Raw genomic sequence first — 9,523 nt, 5'->3', positions numbered from 1 at the left:
CATTTATGATGGTTTGAGGGGCCTTCAGGGCATCATGCACAGACTGCTGTAAATCTTCACTTTTGCAGGAATCCAAAAGTTTGCAACACTTGCCCTATAAAAGAAATCTCAGAACTATGCCGAGCCTTTGAGATTAGACATCTGATTTTCATCTTGTTAAGATAAAAGTTAGGAGTGGAGAAAGAAGTCAGAAGAAACAGTTTTGTCACCTCTGTTAACACAGAGCATAAGTTTTCTGCTTGTGATGTAGATTTCAGTCTTGGGGGGCTATTGGGTCCTTAACTTTTTCTGATCACAGGCTATTGGCAAATGTGTCTGTATATGTCTAAAACTGGTAATACAGGTCATTGCTTATTTAAATTTTACATTTGGTAGTGTCAGGGGGAACCAAATTTCTGAAATAGAGATTAGGCAATATAGAGTTATGGCAGTATCTGTACCACTCCAAACAGCCCCGTGGTGTAGCAAGCAGAGTGCACAGTGCTTACTTGGAATAGCAATAAAAGACAACACTTCTCCAAGGTACACCTTGCATGGTGGACTAGGAGTTTGTGATCACTTTGCCATGGCACTGGAATGAAAACCAAAATGAAGTGGTTCAAGTAAATTTCATTAATCTCTTTTATCCAAGAGAAGATGAAGTATTTGTTAGAAACTCTCTACTGATTTGTCACTGTAATATTTCATGTTAATCAGAAGTTAATGAAAAAGAACATCAACTTCTACATTTGACTGATAAGTAGCATGCTACTTTGCTACTAAAAGATCATCAAAGTTTGCCCTCATGCTGAAAATAAACTCTTGGGGTATATTGGAATCCGGACTTCAAAAATATTTGGCAGAGACTATTGAGGTAACATCTTCAATTGCAAAAGATGTCTTTCTACATAATGGATGTTCTGGAGGTCACCTTGTTTAACCTAAGGTTTTATAATTTTTTTTTGACTAAATAAGAAAAGCTATTTCTTTGAGACTAAATCCAAAACCTACTGGGGGAAAACAATTGGTTTTGGATGAATCACAAACTCTTGATTCAGTGTTTTATAGGAATTATATATGGAAAAGAATAGTAGGGAACTCCATGAAATTATTGTGACAGCTGAAATCAAAATAACTAGAGCTTTGAAAAATAATTTTTGAAATATATTTTTATTTTCAGAGATGTGTGAACATACTGAGTGAAACATAGTTTCATGATTTTCAGCGTGTAATCAGTGAACTATTTTAATTAGGCACATTTGACACCTTCATTCTTGTTTACAGAGAGATTACCTCTAATTAGAGATGGTCTAATTAAACAGCCCTAATCAGCATTAGGTTTTCAACAAAGATTGTACAAGTTTTTATTGTGTGCTTATTTCTGCCAAGTCACAGATGACTTTTTCTTTCATGATCCTAAGGTTATGAGCAAAACCACTGGAAAACTATAAGAAAATAAGAGGGGAAAAATGCACCATTTTTGGCCTTTCTCAAACTCAAAGTTTTTCATTAGAGTGCAGCCTGAGACAAGAACTGCAGATTTCTGAAGATCAGGTTTTCCCTCTCAACTCAAAGGTGTTTCCTCTGGAGACAGGAGAGGCTTCAGGCTCCTAAGATGAGGTAGCTCACCTGCAAGGTAAGTTTTCTATTCTTCCAGGGATTTTGGACAGGTCATATACCTCTGTGTATGTGGAGAGCCTTCCAAGGCAGAACAAATGCTGATAAGAAACTCAGGTCCTCTTTCACCTTGCCTGTGAGAGACAGAGGAAAATTGGTCCCAGAGATGAGAGGAGTCACTTCCTCCATGTGCTCAGGCAGCAGTGAGGAGATGCAGCTCTCCTGCTTGCGGGTCTGTGCCTGGTGAGAGCCCCAGGGGCCAGGGTTGATGTTCATGCCCCCACTCTCCAGTACGATTTAGTCAAGGGTACTTTGGCTATGCTGGTCCCAGGGTTTCACTGTGCTGCAGCAGGTGGCTGGCACTTCTGTGACAAGGAACCTTATTTCACTCTGCTTAGTTGTTTCTAAATTACCCCGTACAAAGCCTGAAGTTCTGAATGCTAAGCCTGAAGTTTTGTTTCCAAATCTTCACAACCGTCTCAAAAAAGAATAAGGTAACAATCTGTTTAAACAGTACTATTCCTGACAGTAGGTGGTTATTTTATATCCTGATTTGTAAAATGACTAAGAGCATTATTTTTCATAACAAAAAGTGGCCTGAAGCATGTTGGTCCAGTTTGCTTAGCTTTATCCACTACTCAAAGTTTGAACTGAATGGTGAGTTTGTGAATGTTCAGACTTTCATATGCAAGTACTTTGGTACAGGAGAAAAGAAAAATATTACGCAGGGAACTGATCGTGCTTTATATTTGAACACAGAATAAAGTCCTTCTCTTTAAGCATAAAGTACAAATGTTTACCTTGAAGCCTTGTATAATTTTAATTAAAATACAAAGTCATGCCTTTGAACTTCTATTGAGTTCTACCTCTGAGTCATATAAAATGAAATTTTGAAATTAAAATTTCTGAGATTAATAGTTTGTTTTGCTCTATTGCTAATCTTAATAAACCACCGTGCAGGTTAGTCCCATTTATACTTTTCTGTCTGATCTTAAAACTCATTCTGTGATCAGTTTTGGTCATGTTTCAGCACCTAGCTAACTCTGATTAGCATTACAATCCAGTACAATAAAAGCAGTTTAATCAGAAATTGCAAATGAACCTCAGCCAAATCTAGTATAATCAGCTATTTTGCTGACATTGCTTCAGCAGCAGGATTGTCAAGCACAGAATGAATTAGCTATATGTATGAATGGCTTTAGGACATGTTTGATACTGATTTAGAGGAGAGTTTGCATAAACAGCAGTTAAAACTTAATTAAAAGCAAAAACCCTGTAGTATGCTTCTTAGGGTGAGCAATCTTTGCTAAATTTAATGATGAGGAAGTCTGTCCTCAACTAATTCTTTCCACTTTCTCAGTCTGTCATATGTACAGCCTCTTGCATTGATTATGTAGACAGTTATAAGTTCTAACCATCACAATACATTTACAGTGAGTCTAATCAGTCCACAGGTCAGCGCTTCATGACTTTTTTTTAATTTTAGAATTGACAAGTTTGGCATGGAACATATTCTTCTAATTAAAAATTACTTAGCACTGATGACCTATTACAATAATCATATGTTTTATGATACTTCTGAGCCTCGCTGAGGAACACTAGGCCAAAATTTTAGTTTATTTAAAATAGCATACTTAAAACCGAAGAAACAGAATGCTAAGCATTAAAGAAATCTAACAAAATGAAATGATAATGTAGTTTGAAAAACACTAGATAATGAGTCTGGATAACAACTTGTTTTCAAATAATAAGAACAAAACTTTGGCTCAGAGACTAGCCTATTGAAATAATTTCCTTTTCCTTTCTCCCTGTTAAGCTAAAGAAACAAATATTAATTCGTTAGTAACATTAATGTTTTCATTAGATTTATTAATGCATCCATCTGGACTCCTGAATTTGGGCTGCCAGAGCAAAATATCTGAAAGTAAAATGCTGTCTGCAGATAAAATCTTGTGACATTTATGGCAAAATTCCCAAGGTATTTAGTAAATCCAAGTGCAGGTTAACCTTAATGAACTAAGCTTAGCTAAATATACAGGCAGGGATCCCTTTCAGAGTCTTATATCCTCCATGGAGTTGGCAGAGAGAGGGAAGCAGAATGCCTACGGAGCAATAGGCTACATAAGTTTATATAAAACACTAACGAAAGTCAATACAACTTGAACCAAACTCCCCCATTTAAATGCTCAAAACCTCCCATTGCACTGTCATTATCATCCCAAAAATCTCACTAAAAAAAAGCCTGAAAAAATAATTTTAATATCGACAACATTTTAATGAGATGAAGAATATATTTTAAATTGAGAAGGATGTTTTCCCTACAGATAAGAAAGTTAATAAATAGACACTTTAATAGAAATTCTAACATTCTAAAATACAGTAATATTCAGCAATAAGCAGCCTATTCCAAAGAGAATATGGTTTAATTATTTTTATAACACAATCTATACTGAAGGTATTCTACACACATTTAAGCAGAAAAGGTTCCAACTGTGCAGATGGATTTCAAAATTTACACAAAATGAAATCCAGAACCAAGCTAAAGAGGTGCATTCGGATGGTATAACCAAATTATTAGGCAATTGAGTAATTAAATAGAGCCAAGAAAAAAACAACTTCCTTCTCCAGATCTAGAAGCTTATAACAACAAATATTGTCCTAACTAATTTGCCTGAATAAGAACAAAGTAGATAAAAGGAACGGGAATATGCCAGCATGTATTGGAATGATTGCAAATTCTTTAATTTTTCTTTCTGGTTTCTTCTCTTGACGCTAAAACAAGCCAGAGGGGTCGGATTTGTTCTCAGTCAGTTCTCTCTGCCTTTTTTTAGTTTTGTGATACAGAAGTACGATGTAGTTTGGTGCCAACTGAGAAAAATATGTGCAGAGAACTTGGATAGCTTCATTTTATTCCTGTATGATTCTAAAAGTGACCTGTATCACTACCTCATAAGCATTGAGACCTATGTAATATAAATTGCAGTCTAGTATGTTCTTTTGGTAGAGTGTTTAATAAGGCTCTATATTATTATTCTTTAGTGTTTGCCATTACACTTGGTCTCTTAGGGAAATAATACTAGAAAAATGCAAGTGCTGATTTTTTTTCCTATCTCCTTTACTCTCCAACGTAAACAAAATAACAAAATAACAGGAGGAGAATTATCCTCAAATCAAATCATATGTTTGTATCAGGACCAGGAGAAAATTAAGCCTCTATATAAGTAGAGCAAAGGCTATTTTGACCATTTCCAGTGTATATAATAACAATTTGAAAGCTGCACTTACACCAAGATTTTAATTTGACTTGCAAAACTTATTGTGTGACTCTTTTAGCAGCTCTTGCCTTTCATCTTTTTACGCTCGATAGGTTTGATTGTTTATGTATATTGTGTCTGTGTTCCAACACAATATCTTTTGACTCAGTTAAATTCAGTATTCTGTAAGTCTTGAAAACTACAACTGACGTAAGAGATTAGTACGCATAACATTTTTCTTTTTAAAGCAAGAATATAGTCTGACTTGCACATCCAGTCTTTTTGGATACTTCCTGATATCTTTTATATATGTATGTTTCTTTGCTATAAATACTCATCAGAAAAGTAAGAATAATTATATCTCACTATCCAGAGAGAAGTGTATACAGAAACTTTAAATCATTATATGTTTTTCATCATTAGTTCTCCACTCAGCAATCAGAGATGTGAAAACAGTAATACTAATTAAAAGAAGAAAATTTCTATGCTCTTTTGACCTAATATGTTACGCAGAATTTAGGGTCTAGCATGTTATTTTAACTAGGACAAAAGGATGATGTTAAAGTCTTAGTTCTTTTATTTCTTCTGTTTTTTTTTGGTAGGGTTTCTTTTCCTGGAGTTTTATTCTTCAGTGCTTCTCCTCACCTTCTCTAAGCTTTTTCTTATGGGCCATGCCACTAGAGTTTTGTATTTGTAGCTAGAATTTTCTTGCTGTTTTCTCTCAGCTTTTTTCATTGTCTTTTTTCTTACAAGTCTTCTAGTGAAATACCTACACCCACGTGTGCTCTACAAACACTTTTGTTTGTAAAGCAGGCTTTTCTGGTGGGAGTGGGGTGGTGAGGAAGAACAGAAAGAAAGGGAATAAACCTGTTGTGTCAGCTACCAATTATTCCAAAAAGAGGCTATTTCTTTCTCTTTTATAGTAAGTGAAGAGCAGCTGGTTAGCTTTGCTTTCCATACACACATTTTCAATGAAGTTTGACACAACTGAACACAATGTCAGCCTGTGTGATATTAATGTAAAGCAGAGTACAAATCGTAGTGTTGAAATGTAGTATAGAGAGAAAAGAATGCAAATGAGTACTGATTGACTCATCCATTTAAGCTATTAAAATTTATGCGATTTTTTTTCATCTTTTAATTTCATTCTGCTAGATAATGGAACTTTGGACTTCATTCCGTCTTTGTTATACAATGAAGTCCGTTTCCTGCTAATAACAATGAACAGATAACTTTCCTTTTCATATCTGTAGTATTTATAACTGAATGTTCTTATCTCAGTCTGAATCTTCCTGTCAGGCTTATTCTGAAGCAGAAGAACTGATACTTTTTCACATAATCCACACTGCTTTCTTTAATGTAGTGCTGCATGATTCTAAAGGGAAAGTTAGCTGTAATTAAGTCAGTAACTTTACCCAATTTAGAAATGACTTCTCAAACATTGCTATTTACTAATTTTTGGAAACTCAAAATTTTCTATGTGGTGGTGAATAACCTATTTGGTTTGTCAGTATTTTGCTTTAATAGGAGTTCAAGAATATTTTGAATTTGAATTCCTAAATATTTTTCAAATATGTATACATATGTACATAATTATTAATAAGATATTAATACAAACATGTCCTTAACTCCAAATTTTCCTGAATGCTTTTTCAATTTCATTTTTTTTTTCAGCTAGTTTAGTTAAAAACTATTTGGAATTCTTACTACCATAAGAAATCTGATTTCTTTTAATCAGAGAGGTCATGGTAGCTATATGAGTGTGTTTTTATGATCATTATGCCAATTATTTTTGTGATATTGATCATCACTACACATTAATCATAGAATCATAGAATGGTTTGGGTTGGAAGGGACCTTAAAGATCATCTAGTTCCAACCCCTCTGCCACAGTCAGGGACTCCTTTCCTCTAGACTAGGTTGCTCAAAACCTCATCCAACCTCGCCTTAAACACTGCCAGGGAGGGGGCATCCACAGATTCTCTGGGCAACCTGTTCCAGTGTCTCACCACCCTCACAGTAAACAATTTCTTCCTAATATTGGATCTAAATCTACCTTCTTTCAGTTTAGAACCATTCCCCCTCGTCGTATCACTACTTGCCCTTATAAAAAGCCCCTCTCCTGCTTTGCTGTAGGCCCCCATCAGGAACTGGAAGGCTGCTCTAAGGTCTCCCCGGAGCCTTCTCTTCTCCAGGCTGAAAAGCCCCAACTCTCTCAGCCTATATATAGGAATATATATATATTCCTATAGTAACCTTTCTTTAAATTATCAAAGAGACAGAACCCAGAGAAAACATTATATTCTTACTACAGGCACAAGTCTCTGAAAGATTTGTGGATCCTTAGTACTCATGAAGCAAAACATTGGGTTTTTTTTATGTTGTATATTATGATACCTGTCTTATAAGTTTACATGAGGAGAAGTGTGCTAATATTGTCATAGGTTCTTTTACAGAATTCTTTGTATACTTGATAGTATCAGTTATTTGTAAAAGTATAAGAAAATGGAATGGACACTGTTGCAGGCACGGTCCTTAGGAAGGAGAGAGGTTTAGCTGTGGAAAGTTTAATGTAAGAGCAGAGCCTAAGAGCTCATAAGGCTTGTTCTCTTCTAGAATAGGCTTATCTTGCATTTAGTTTTATTTTGGAACAGTTAGATTTGAATGCTTATAACAATTGCCTACAAACTGCCAAAATCTTTTCTCTGGGAGAAATGTGAAGGGCAAAAAGGAAAGTTTTCCCACTGTGGCTGTGGGACAAACAGAATGTGATTCTCCTGGATGTTGCTATTAGAGTTGCATTTTGACTGCACATCCAGCCCCTGTTGGTGGCCAGCATGAAAACAGAAGAGCAGAACGTGAGAGAGGGCCTGTTAGACCCACCTTAAAGTACCTCATCATGAAACTGACAGTCAGACTGTGGTCTCTCTCATCTTAATTAGGTGTTGTTGAAATTAAATGCTATTCACATACTGAAGTTGGCTGAGGGCCCTCAATGTTAGCTAGATCTGGACAAATGATGAAAAAATAGATTTGTTGAGTAATTTATTCAGGAAATACTGCAAGAGTTTGTAAGAAAAACTACTGAGTGAAAGTTTAAGTAGTTCTCTTTTTAACCACATCCTTGGTTTGATAGTGGTAGGTGTAAGGAAAGCATCATAGTGGTGACCTGCAAGAGATTTACATAAAATATGTTGCAAGATAATTCTATTGTTGTAATAACACTGGAACTTATTAGGCAGGAATCAGTTAACTTTCCCTATCTGCCCTAGTCCCTTTCTGCACTGGTACTGGCGTTAACCTGAAATGGTTTAGGGTGTCTTCACTAATAGTGTAATTATTAATTTATATATGAACCTAGGTTTCTTTTTTTTTAAATTTTCCTCCTACAAAAATTAAACATTAGCAATATGTCCGCTAGAAAAGAATGGATTTTATTAAATTCTGAGATGGAAGAAGCTGTTGAAATACATTTGTGAAATCTATAAATGAAACTTTATGATCACTATTGTATTTCTTTCATGGAAATAGACATTAGATTCTTGTGGAAAGAAAAATAGATGTGAATATTTTGCCTGCTCACTTTTGTGGTGAGAGTAAGCTTAACAGCCAAGTAGAAGAGCTAGTGAATAGAAGACAGCTTTGAAACGTCTATAAAATTACTTGTGTGCCAGTTTCATATGATTGCAAAAACCAGTAACTGTGTTTTCTGCAAGGCATTTTGTCTTCATTAGCAATAAACCAACAAATCTAATTAAGAAAATGTGACACAACACAAATTAGACAATAAAAGATAGTCAGCTTTCAGTTTTACAGAATTAGCATCTTTAAACACGTATACACAAAGGAAGAAAAAGTAAGTTATTCAAGAAGTAGTCTGTAAAATACCTTTGTAATTAGTGGAAAAGATTTTTCTGAGGAGCTGAATTATTATTCAAACTGTGCAACTTTTATCAAAAGCACACTCCTAGGCACCCGAACTCCATTGTAAGGTAAATAACTAAACCTTTCTGGGTTTGGCAAAATTTGTCTGTAATTTTGTTGGTTTTATGACGTACTGCAAGACTACTTACCTTATATTTTAGGGAGGGAAGAACTTTGTGAACAATATTTCTCAAAATTGCAATCCTTACATCAGAAGAATGCTGCTTCTCCTAGGTTTAGGATACCAGACAAATGTTGTATGATACAGCTTTCAGAATTGCAATGATAGGGCTATATATGACCTGAGATATTTGCAGAACAGTTTGGTCAAGTGTAGCTTGATTATTTTTTTTTAAATCGTGCCAAAAGGCTCTTAAGGTAGTATAACTAGACACTGTTCGTAATAGGTAACTTATATGAAAATCTGCACCAAAGGCATGAAAGTGCTGTCATATGCAATGAATAATTTTTTCTACTTCTGATCACTAAAGTTAAAAAGTATAGTTATATTTTAAAGTATTTGAGAATACTATGCATTACTTGTTTATAACATGAGAACTATATTTAAAATCATCTTTGGTTTCTCTCCTGCAGATTTACGATGTCATAATAAATGTATGCAGTCATAAATATCAAAAGGGATGCTTGAGTAAGATTAGCGTATAATTACAAGGTTGCTATTATGAGGTAAAATACAAATGTTTAAGTTGGTCGTTGAATTAAATTTATTGCTGATTATCCATTTTAAT

The sequence above is a fragment of the Nyctibius grandis genome, chromosome 6 (assembly GCF_013368605.1).
Source record: "Nyctibius grandis isolate bNycGra1 chromosome 6, bNycGra1.pri, whole genome shotgun sequence".
In the NCBI taxonomy this organism is placed as follows: domain Eukaryota; kingdom Metazoa; phylum Chordata; class Aves; order Nyctibiiformes; family Nyctibiidae; genus Nyctibius; species Nyctibius grandis.
Note: the sequence above shows the minus strand (reverse complement) of the source record.